Here is a 12,727-nt window from a genome sequence, read left to right as displayed (position 1 = left end):
CTGAACCTGCAGGAGATCTGCATGGGAAGGGTTTCAAGGCATGGTGGAATTTTTGACCTTGTTATAGGGGATGTGCATGCTGTGCCCAGGGGGTACCCACAGCCCCTGGCTAGCTAGCATATGCCCCAGGATGGGGTAGAGAACCCTGAACAAAAATGAAGGGCACAAAGAAGGGAGTTTTACCCACTCCATGTTCTCATCTTAGTGCTGGTCAAGATTGGACTCCATCTCTCAGGTGTTTTCTTCACATTACATACACGTACAGATGATGAGGCTTGTTTCATTGGGAGGGTTGTTTATGCAAATTGCTGGACTTGGTTTTTTCATGTTTTATCTCCTCCCATTTGATTACACAGTTAGGATCACTCTGTATTTAGGGTTGCTTTTTGGGGGAAATATTGAGGAACATTAAATTCCCCTTTTTGAACTGGCTTGCTCCAAAACAACTCCCAGAAAGCTGCTTGTCAGGAAGAGCGTGGTGTTCTCCACGGTGTTCTGAGCAGAGCAGCTCCCTGCCTGCCTGCCTGCCTGCTGCCCGTGGGGATCTGCGCCTTTCACTGGGGCTGTCCTGCTGGGCCTTTGTCCTTCTCACTGACCACGCTTTTGGAACTGAAAAAGGCCTGTTTATCCCCTTGCTCATTTAAATGCAGACAGGCTAATGCCATGGCTATTTAAAGTAATGGCAGTCAGCAGAACAGATGCTTAGGACGCGAGCGCTGGACTATCATCAGAAGATATGGTCTATGATTATAATATGTTTTTCCTATGGGAAACTGTAGCCCTCTGGGACTTTTTGGCTTATTAAGAAAGTTTTGAGCTACCATATCTCTCTAGCAGAGATAAAATAATGCAAACTTGCTACTGATACCCTAAGCATGTTGTTCTCATTCCCACTGTTGTTTCTGGATCTTCAAACTATTCTGTTTTGATTCTTGTAGCTAAGTGACTTGGAGTAGAAAGAATGAAGTACCTTATGTTCTTGTATATTGAGATCTTAATTTCTTGTAAGTACCTACGGGTACTCTCGACTTTACCCTGTGATTTCATTATATAATATAATGTAATATCATGCAATATATAATAAATCATATTTTCCACTCTGACTTCCTCTTGTTCACTATTTTCTAGATAAGAGATCATCTTGCGTGCTTAGATTGATAATTTCACGGATACAGAATGGGTTTGGCTGCACACATTTCCTTGAAATGAGCAGCAACTGTGTTTCCAATCTAATGAAGTAATTCTGAAAAATTTCATACTTACAGCTTATTTTTAACAAAGGAATTATTTCCTTTCAGGAACAAACCCTCTGTAGCATGGGAAGCTGCAGTATGTAAGCCAGTTCCTAACTACATCAATTCTCACCAGAAGCAAATTTAGAGGTGTGTGTTCTACATTTCTTTGGTTAATAATGTGAATCAAGTTTTATTTAGTAAATAAAAAGATACATGTTGCAAACATTTTCCAACATCTCATTGAGAGTGTAATAAACTGTGTGTTGTTTGCTGGCCTTGTGGCTCCTCTTAGTTTCTGATCGTATGGTATCAGAAAAATCGATATCTCATTTCTCACATCAGCCAGATGGATAGGCCAGGCAAGGGCTTCAGCCAAGCCTTTGTGCCACTCTGACAGGGGAAAAAACATGTTTTCCCTATTTCAGGCTCTACTGTTTACAAGCAGCTATTGACAGCTTTGCAGTACTTTCTCTCAGTAAGATCTATCACAGTAGAACTTTGAAGTCTTGCTGGCTTGGCTGTATTTCTTATACCTCTTCACTTACCAAGTACAGCTATAAATCCTTAAAGTGGTTACTATTGCATGTGCTCACTAAATGTTGAGATCAGCTACATAGTAAAGGAAGTGTTCTGAATTTACGGCCAGCCTGACTTATGCTGATCCTTCCAAAAAAATCTGTCAGGAGATTTTGGCTTACAAAAACCTGGCAAGCACACTGCCATGCCTGCTGATGAAATTAGTTTCCCTGCGTGGCTGTGTGGCACAGCTCTTTATATCTGTTGCAAAACAAGTTGGTGCAGAACCAACTGGCTGTAGGAAAGGTTTGTTTTCTGCTCTGTGGATGTCATGGTACACATTGACATAAAGGGTAATTTTTTATACCATAACTTGGGAGAATGCTAATATTAATATAAAGAGTATTTTCAAACACAGAAAACAGATGAAAAAGGTTATATTTTGAAATGCATTGACTAAATTTAAAACATTTCTAGTGAAAGCATGTTTTTTTTTTTACTTTTACACACAATATATCATAATCACATCCAAATGAGAGTATTAAAAGATAAACAGACCTTTGATTGCCTAGTGAATTATGCAATGTATGGGAATATCAAATAAGAATTATCCATTTAACTCTGGTTGGCGGTCCTACTCACAGTGCTTATTACAGATTATTTTTTCCACAGAGACACTGCTTGTCAAAATAAAACCCCTGAAATTATTTTCTCTCTCCATTAACAGTGGCTGAGTGCATGAAAAGTTCTCCACAACAGTTTCTTCACAGTTATGTCACTGCATATGAAATGGTTGTAAAGCTGGCTTCAAGAAAGCCAGTGCTGGCATTTAGTGAATCTAAAGCACTATCAGTATAGTAATACTAATGGTAATTCCCATGTAATACAAGAAATTTAAAATTCAAATGCAGGTACTCCATTTTCCACATGTCACCCTCAGGAGAGCTATAGAGGCAGCTCAACTCACAAAGGGAATTTCTGTGCAAATTCAGACCCTTCATAGACTGGTGGAAAGCAGCAGAATACAAACCAGACCTGTGCAATATTTTTACATTAATCCTCTTCAAATGCCCACCAGTCTGCGTCCTGTGATGAAACTAGAACCCCAGTCTGGGTCTTCCCTCTCCTTTGCCACATCCCATCCCCTCGGACGTGGAGATGTCTGGGAAGCCGGCCCATGTCCAGACCCAGAGTGAAAACAGCCCCCATGGCTGAGCCTGGTCCCTCCAGGGCCTTGTCAACACAGCCCTATTGTGTGCTTTATTGTAGTGCAACTCTGTAAGATCATGGCTGTTACCCTTCATTTCCCAGTGAGTTTGTAGGTCCAATATTTTAAACTGAGACCAGGGAGCTCAAACTCAAAGCAATGTTCCTGTGACTCTCAGAGAATGAAACCAGGAGCAAACGATGCTGCAGTGTTCTCTGATGGCCACACAAAAGTATGAAACATAATGGGACTGTATAAAGATTCTTAAATGACTGAGAGAAAGTTACGGGATCCAGGCTTAGGTTTGAGGAATTAAATATAGTGAGGTATGGATCAATTTCTCTCCAATTGCAACTTCTGAAGTGCAGCTGATTCAGAAGAAAGGCCCTTTTTTGTCTGATATCAGTTGAAAGCTCAAAATCAATGACACCATACCTCAACACAGGCAAAGAGAATATAATGTTCCCTGCTATACTTTTTGAAGCTTACTTCTCTTAAGCATAAACTGTACTGTTCCTCTGGAAATGAAATTTAAAGATCATTTTGTCAAAGATATCACAAAGTGCAAAGAAACAACTTTTGCACATTTTTAGCCGGTCTAACTTCAAGGCAGAAATCAGAGTTAAGAAAGGAAAATAAACCATGACATAAAAGCAATGCTTCCTCCTTTTCTGGATGATTGCATGCTCACATTGCGCTTAAAATTCCCAGGAGATGTACAGATAGAGATGAAATATTGGTTTGGTGTAATGGCAGCATGGAGATCATAGCTATAAGCTATTTTTGTACATCATAAATCAGTGTCTGAGCACCAAACCATGGGAGTCTAGCATTCAATTCATATATTATCACTAATTATAGTTTTTTTGCTTGACAATGCATCATCACTCATGCAAGTAGCTATAAGCTATTTTTTTCACCCATAACCACACAACTTGTACACAAGACAATGACTCCTGGAAACTGTCAAGCATAAATAAGAAAAAGGATATTTTTGTTATTGGTAATTCTGTACCCAGTTGAGAAACCGTCTACAGCGCCCAGGGCACTGAACAGTTCTTTTCCCAAAGAGTTTATCTTTCAACAAGGCAAGGCAAGGCAGAGATTCTGAGAATGAGACACAACAGCCAAGAATTGAAACTGAGTGACAGTTTGCAGTCAGCATGTTAATTCAATTCTTTATTTCCTTAAAAGAAGAAACACCTGAGAACACGGTGAGGATGGGGTACAGAGACTGTGAAAAAGAATCTTGACAGACTTGTAACAAGTGACTAATTAGCAAGGGGGAGGAAATACTTAAACATCATTGTGCTTCTTTGACTTGTTTCCCAAACTGTTGGCTGTCCTGATCAGTTAATTTTCAGCATTTCTCAGCATGTGCCCGCATCCTCAACCTGCAGCTGAGAACATTGTCTGTGGAATTGGGTTCTGCAGAGCATGTGCCAGCACTTTCCCTCTGAACTCGCAAGTCAGTTGCTCACAGATGTCACCTGGCATCAGCCACAGACACAATCCTCACTGCAGCCCTCGCTGGAGCTGTCTTTATCCCTGCTCCCCTGGCTGAAGATGTCTTTTCAACCTCCTATGCTGCATCGTTTTTCTTCCTTTCCCGCGTCTATCTGGGCCCAAGCATGGCACACTTATTCTGTGCAGGTCTATCTAAAATCACTCTGACAGTGTTTTGGGGTGGGTTTTTAAAGGAATATGTCTTCCCCATTAACATTATGACCAAGCTGCAGCAGCTCCAGCTAGCTGGAATCACTCTGACAGAAGAGCTCAGGAGACAAAATGGGCTGAGCTTCATCTCAGTCCCTTGCCTTTAGTTACATTCACCAAAGCCTCCTACATTACAATAAATCTTGACAATCATACTGCATTGGTGAGCAAGATTAATACTGCCAGCAGCAGCCTGCTCAGATGGTGTGAGCCAACTGTGTGCGGCCAGCATGGGACATCCATGGGCACTGTGGGCTCTGTGGGGGATTTGTGGGTGCGTCCTCACTGGTGGAGAGGCACAGAACGGGACCCCAGCAGCACCAGCTTCCCCTCTTCCCTTATGTAGACAGTGAGACAAGCTAACCTGTGCTGAGACTCAGGAGCATTTGGCTGGCCCCAGCACAGATGGCCAACTGGTTCTGAAGCTCACGAGTGCCCAGATGGACTATGTCATGAGGTTGGACCTAGGGAAGAGGGTTCCTGCGGTGGCTTCAGCAGGGGAATCCTGAGCTGGACCATGACAAGAGCATGGTTTGCACCAACCAGGCTGTCTACATCTCCAAAGCTAGGAATTTCCACATAGAGGGTGAAACACGGGAACGAAGCGCTGGCTAACCGAGCAGCATCTTTGCACTGGACTAGGAGATGTGAGTCAGAATTTTTCCAGTGTGGACAAAGCCTTCCTTTGCAGTGTCCATGTGCTCTGTTTTTGTCCCAATCTCCTTTTCACATACAACATATGGAAAACCAGAGCTTTGCAATGATCAGTCATGTTGTACAGAAAGCAGCAATTGAGAGCATGACTAGTTCCTCACAAGCATTATCTGTGAAGTGAACATTTGTTGCACACAAATCTATAACAACCTTTCTAGGAGCAGGTAGGAAACTTTCAGTCACAAGCAGATCACTGAAACATTATTTGGTCATCTAAAATTCTTGCCTTTGGTCTTCTTGACCAACATCTTCTTGACCAACATCTTCTTGACCAATATCCACCAGGTATATGAGCTTTGTTTTATTTGCAAATATAGTAAAGGCATTATTAGAGTTGCTTTTTTATCTGTACTGAGAGACAAGAAAAGTGTGAGACAAACACTGAAAACACCTATAAAAGTGTGATAATTTCACTGAATTGCAGAATCACAAAGTGGTTTAGGTTGGTTACAGGTCTTCTGGTCCAACTCCCCTGCTCAAGCAGGGCTATGTAAAGACTGTTGCCCAGGACTGTATCGAGTTGGCTTTTAAATTTCTCAAAGGAAAGAGACTCTACAACCTTCCTGAGCAACCTGTTACACAGGGAAAAACTGTTTCCTGATATTCAGAGGGAACCTCTAGTGTTTCAATTTTTTATTATTGTCTCGTCTTGCCATTGAAGAAAGCCTAATTCTATCATCTTTGCACCTTCCCTTCAGATACTATACAACCCAGCATGCACTCACATAAATGCAGAGCCAACTATGAAAATGTACAAATCTAATAAAAAGAGTGAAGTCAGTGGGATGTAACAACCAGTGGTGTATAAGACAGTGGATTGTTCCAGGAGATGCTTAAAGCAAACAGAAGCCTCCTAGAAGGTGTACTCTGCATTCTCAGCTTCTGTTTTTTAGGGTGTAAGAGACTGAAATGTAATGGTTAATGGCTCAAACAATGGACCACTTTCAAAAGCAGGGGCGCTTTGCTGTCAATGTGCAAGGTAATAGCCCAGGTGCAGAGGGGGTAAGCACCAGAGGATGACCATGACAAATCAAATTTTGTCTAGCAAAAAAATGGGGTTTGAGCCAGATAAGGGAAGAGGCCAATAAGAAGCAGATCCTGCTAGGTGGAATAGTGTTTTTTATCATGTCCTCCCTTACACAACTGGCTCAGGTATGAAAAGTTCCCTCTGGGGAAATACTGGGATATTTACACACAGGTCTGAAGGTGTTCATCCCTTTTGAGGGAGGCTTAACTGGTTGACAACACTGATGTGAGAGGCAGCTGTAATGTCTTAGAAAGGGTCATAAACCATCAAAGACCCCTGAAGCATTCTCGTTTCTTGGGGCCTTCCATCAGAGGCCTGTCATGATCCACAGTGTTGCATCTGACACTGTAAAACTCCCCCAGCAGGGGAGGCATATCAGCATTCCCATCTATACCTGAACACATATTAACCCACTGAATTTTTGGTTTTTCATTTCACAGGCTTCCCCCTATCCCCGACCTCTATTGGATCAAGACTGCAACCATTGCTTTGATGAACGGACATCTAAATTTCAACAATCAAGCCTCATCACTGGATCCATGAGTGGTAACATCTTTCTACTCTTATCCTTTCTTTTTCTTTCTTTCTTTCTTTCTTTCTTTCTTTCTTTCTTTCTTTCTTTCTTTCTTTCTTTCTTTCTTTCTTTCTTTCTTTCTTTCTTTCTTTCTTTCTTTCTTTCTTTCTTTCTTTCTTTCTTTCTTTCTTTCTTTCTTTCTTTCTTTCTTTCTTTCTTTCTTTCTTTCTTTCTTTCTTTCTTTCTTTCTTTCTTTCTTTCTTTCTTTCTTTCTTTCTTTCTTTCTTTCTTTCTTTCTTTCTTTCTTTCTTTCTTTCTTTCTTTCTTTCTTTCTTTCTTTCTTTCTTTCTTTCTTTCTTTCTTTCTTTCTTTCTTTCTTTCTTTCTTTCTTTCTTTCTTTCTTTCTTTCTTTCTTTCTTTCTTTTCTTTCTCTATTTCTTCTCCTAACTTCTCAAAATATTGCAAACCAGACTAAAAAGAGGTCCAGTCAATTCCTTGTTGTGTTTGAGTAAGGTTATGTTGGTTAAGTTTAAGTTTGCTGAGTTAAAGTTTGTGAAGTGCCTTACATAGTCTGGATGCTGTTTTAAAGGTACCGTATTCTACCTTAATGGTCTAAAGTTTTCAAGTAAGTGTTTGTTGTTGAGCCTCCTGAGAATTTTGCTGGTTTTCCCATGTATCACCCAGAGTGAATAAAACTACCCTTCCCTGAACCTGTTGAGTGGACTGGGGAATAACACAGGGTCTGCCAGGAATCCTGAAATTTAGCCTTCAGGTCATAAGTTGTTGCTACCCTAGACTGGTTTAGTACTGAAGTTAGACTGTGCCCATATATGGAAACTGTGCTTTTGAGCTAAAACCTGCAGTGGTCAAACTTCATTTCTTCTCTGACTTAGAAGCTCTACCTCATCCAAAGGTCATTTACCCCTTACACATACATTAAAGTCTTAGCCTTGATGTACTGCAGCATGCTGATGCTTCCTGTAGGCTACCCAGATGTCACCATTCTGACAGAAAAGAGGGAGAAAGGCCGAGTTGGAAAAATAATTTTTTTCATTATAAGAACAGGTACCTATAAAACATCTCCGTTCACAATCTTTTCAGTTAAAGTTCAAATCTGTATTTTGCTACCTACATATATATTCATGTTCTCAAAAGGGCTGAGCACCCACATCCATCAAGACATGCCAATGCAGTACACTTTTATAACAGATTTTTACTATTGTAACTGAGTCCTTTTCTTCCATTTCCAGCATTGATTACATCTTACTTGCCTGTAGAATTGCTCTAAAAAGTCCAAGAAAGCCATTTTAAAACATTAAAGAAATTATGGATCTGACCCTTCTTACCCTGAGTACTCTGTGCCCCTCACTGCTGTTTGAACAGATTGCTGCTTTAGACACTCAGCTGCTGAAATTCTCTTGGTAGCCTGTTACTGTCTGGTGTTTGATCCTCCTACACGCCCTACTTGTGTCACATCTGATGTCTCTCTAAGAAGGGTATGTGCTTGGATGTAGGTGCCTGCTGACATATTACTTTTTAATCCTGGTAAGTCATGACACTGCACAAGAAATTCAGTTTGGTCTGTCTGTGAGATAAAGACTGCTCAAGGAACTGACTTCTGCAAGTCATGGAATGTGACTGGTAACATCCCTAGGCTAATTAGATCCAGAAAAGGAAGAGTTTCAGTACTACCAGGGAAAACCAGTCTCATCACCAGGAGAAACCTCCCAGTTAGAGCAAACCAGAAGTGTGAGCTCCCAACACTGTGGGCAGTTTGAAACTCTCCAAGCACTGCTGTGCAGCACCAGTGACACCCCAGGAAATCTCTCATGTCCTTCACAGAAAGGTTGCCCCTCAAGTCACTCCTACCAGCATCCTCTTTGCACTTTCCCCATGGCTGCAGCCATCATCTCTCCCTTGATGGGTTGTGCAAGGTGCAACACTTTTTGAATGAGGAAACACATTCAATTATCTGCAATTGACTTAGTTGTTCCAGTGTGACTGAAAACCAAGCCTCTGTGTGGTGCCTCTGGGAGATGACTCCTTGGAGCACCCTCCAACCCACACAGCTCTCAGAAACTTTCTATGGTGCAATCAGTTCTGTGGTGTGGTCTCGGGGGGTTTCTGAGGTGATGCTTCTCTGTCATGGGGCTCACATCCCTCAGTCAAAGGGAGTCAGGGAACACAAGTGCACCTTTGTATCTAGGGTGAATTGCTTAGGGCCACCATCCTCTGGAGTCCAATGGTATGTGTAGGAAGTTAATCATTGATTAGACAGCAGGCACAGTTCAAGGAGGTGATGCAAAACAAGTCAGAGAAAGTGTGATCAAAGCTGTACATGGAGCGCAATCTGGAAATCCTTCTGCACCACAGGACCTACATAAGCTCTGCACACAAAGCTGACTTCTCAGGCCACACCCGCAGCGAGGACTGAGAAATTTGTTCTTTTTCTGTAAATCCCCAGACTGTGCTGGGGGGACAAACCAGACCACTCACACCAGTCCCAACTGCAGATCATTCTGGGAGGGGAACATTCATTTCTTGCAAAATTATATTGCGAATCTGCTCACAGTTCAAAGTTATTCCTTCTACAAAAACAAGAACAATGCTGAAATAACTTTGTGCTGTATGCTGTAAGTGCCTCAGGTTTCTACAAACTGTCAGAATAGAGAACATGACTTTTTAAATATTACAGTTATCTAAGAGGCTGCTGTGTTTTAGTTTCCTCCCTTTTAGATTGTTTTAAGCACTTTCTTTTTCAGAGTTAGAACTCCGAAAATGTGGCTATGCTATCTGTTGCTTTTTCACCCAAGCTGTGAGGAAAAAATATCCAGGCCTTTCTCTCAACAAAAATGTCCAGTTTATATTATTAAAACTCAAGGCATCTTTGAATTGATCTCCAGAAAGATTCAGTCAGTAGGACAAAATTCTAGCACTCTTGCATTCCCCAATATTATTCAAAGTAAAGTTTTGCTCAAGAAACTAGAGAAAGAAAATCTTAAGTCTGGATGATAAAGCTGCCAGCAGATACATGTGTTTAAAAGTGCTTATCCCACCACCTGCCTTTCATCATTCCCTCCATCTGGACAGATTGACCTTGATTGGCAAAACACTCCAGCCTGGCTGTGTGCAGGCGGAGATGTAGCACAGTACTTGTCACTTTCTGCTGCTCACCTGTGCTCTCACTGGGCAAATGCTTCCCCTCATCTTGTCTTAATCTGATACTGGCAGACTTTCACATCTCAGACAAGACTGTGTACCAGGACTCTAGCTGCAGAATTCCATTACAAATAGATTGTTGTTTTACAGGTCTCTCAGTTTCATCATTCAAGAAAAAATTAATGCATTCACGGTTACATGACAGGAACATGTTAGCAGAATACTTTTGGTTGCTTGTCTTTTGAAGTCCCAGCATTGCTCCTCAGTGACACTAGATAGAGTTGAAGGAAAACACAATCCAGTATAAATTTTAAAGTTTCCATCACAAAAATGCTGTCAGTCTTTGCTATTTCTATGAAAAGGAATTTAACTACTCCCTATTTGCAAAGGAACAATAGGATGTCACCCTTTGATGGGATAAAAGAGTGGCTTTGTAACTCCTTTACATGTTACTTGCTGTTACTTGAAGCCCTGTTGAAGTCTATTTTCTAGATCACAGTATCTGAAAGCAGACTGGTTTCCTCTGAAGGAAACTCCAAAAGGCAGTTGAGGAAGGACCGAGGTATTTCCACTCCCAGTGGCAGTTACCCAGAGGCAGTTTCATGGCACGAGACAGTGGGGATCTGATGCTAACAAAACTGCCTTCTGATTTCAAAAACCTAATTTCTCCAGCTGAAATTTATGCAAGGGTGGAATATGCCTAATTCTGTTCCTGGGATATTTCATGCCATGTCCATGTATATGTGAATCACAGGAAGCAAAGAAAACATTTGACAGCAGCACACTAGAAAGACTAAAGTCCTTATAAAATATGCAAGCAGGGGGTACCTGACATGTATGAAATTGAGCAAATAAGTTAATGTCTTAGTCTTTTAATTTTCTTCTCTACTTTTATATTTCTTTTGCATTGCAAAGTCTTCAAGCAGTTCCTTTCCAATCGTTGTAGTTATAGTTGTCCGAGAGACTTACATGTGACCATGATGCCATTACAAGTGCAATACAATGAGTGGGTAGTTTTAGGAAAATACAGTTTCCAGTGACCACAGAAGATGGGGAGAAATCTCTAGGAAAGGTCTTGTAAACTTCCTAGTTAACTTCTCCAAAAAGTTGGTGGGTATTTCTGTGATGTGAAGCTGAAGCCTTTAAAATGCCAGGAGGGACATTTGGGCTATATGTATTTATTCCTCCATGTGCACTTTGAAAGACACTAAAGTACATCCAAATGAGCAGACACCTTTGAAGTCTAGTCAGATCAGTATTACATTGTGCCTTTGTGACACTCCTCAGAGCAACAGAGCTACACTGCTCGGGAGCAGTGACCTAAAATAGCCATGTAGCTCACACAGATCTGAGCCTCTGTCTTTGAATGGCCCTACACAGCTTTCCAGAACCTGTTGGTACAGACTGGTTGCTAACTAAGGACCTATCTCTATCTCTTAGATGATAGACATATTGCCTGGGATTGAAAACTGAAAAAAAACCCACTCAATTTTTAAAGTGCAACAACACATATTTCTATGGAGGTTTCATTAAATACTACACCCTAAACATACCTGTAGCTGACAGGTTCAACAAATAATTATACTGGCCCTTGTAGGGGGTCAAATATAATTATTGGGGGGGGTGCCTATTATAATATAATTAAAATAGGGGGGCCACTTGCTATTAAAATGGAGCAGGAGGTTACTGCCAACTTCTATTGCATCTGATTTAACTGTTTTTTATACAAATAAAAACCTCCTTAGACCTTAGAATCAATATTTCTTTCTTTTCTTTTTTTTTTTTTTAATTTGAATGAATGATGTCTGAATCTCTCCAGGACTGCATAGGAAAGAATTTGACTGCTGTCCCCTTTGGGATTATTTTTGAGGAGTATCTTTGCTGTGGATCCGCAGGTCAAATTTGATGGAAAGGGTGAAAAGGGAGTAAGAAGGTTGCAGAGATGAAGCAAAAATGTCTAGATTGTCTACTAATGATTTAACTTTAACCTTGCAAAGATTTGGAAGACATTCTGGTTTTTTTATAGCTTCATGAAGCAAAAATAGAAAGTGATCCAGTAACCATGGAAACATAGAAACAATGATTACTGGAAATTATCTCTACTTGTGCTATCATTGGATGACACTAAAGTTAAGCCCCACATGCATCCTAAGCAATGCTGCCACAGCTGACAGGGAATGAACCTCACAAAAGTCCTCAAACATCTGGAGCAGCTGGAGCAGCTGCAGTTTTGGAATATTCTAATTCTAGCTGTTGGTGGCTCAAGCTATACCTGCTTTCAGCAAGTGGTTCTGTGAACAATTAAATACCGAAACTCTAACCATGTCTGGGTATGTGTTTTGTTGGCCAAAAGACCTAGTAGCCACCAGCACATCAAGTGCCTTTATGTGCCTGCAGAGCTCTCAAAGGAAAGGTCAGCAAGGCATGCAGTGTCTCAGAGCAGTCACCATCGATGTTAATCCCTATTGAAGGGGAGGGAGAGGGATACAGATGGTACCAAATCAATAACAGCAATTTTGGGCCTTTGGACGGTAACTCACTGTTTAGGTCACTAACAATAAAAATTTATTGGAAATAAAAACAGAGGAATGAAATGAAATGGACTTTTAGTGGGAAAAACAAGAGAAAAATGAAGACAA

Source organism: Fringilla coelebs, assembly GCF_963513975.1.
Source record: "Fringilla coelebs genome assembly, chromosome: 5".
Lineage (NCBI taxonomy): Eukaryota > Metazoa > Chordata > Aves > Passeriformes > Fringillidae > Fringilla > Fringilla coelebs.
Note: the sequence above shows the minus strand (reverse complement) of the source record.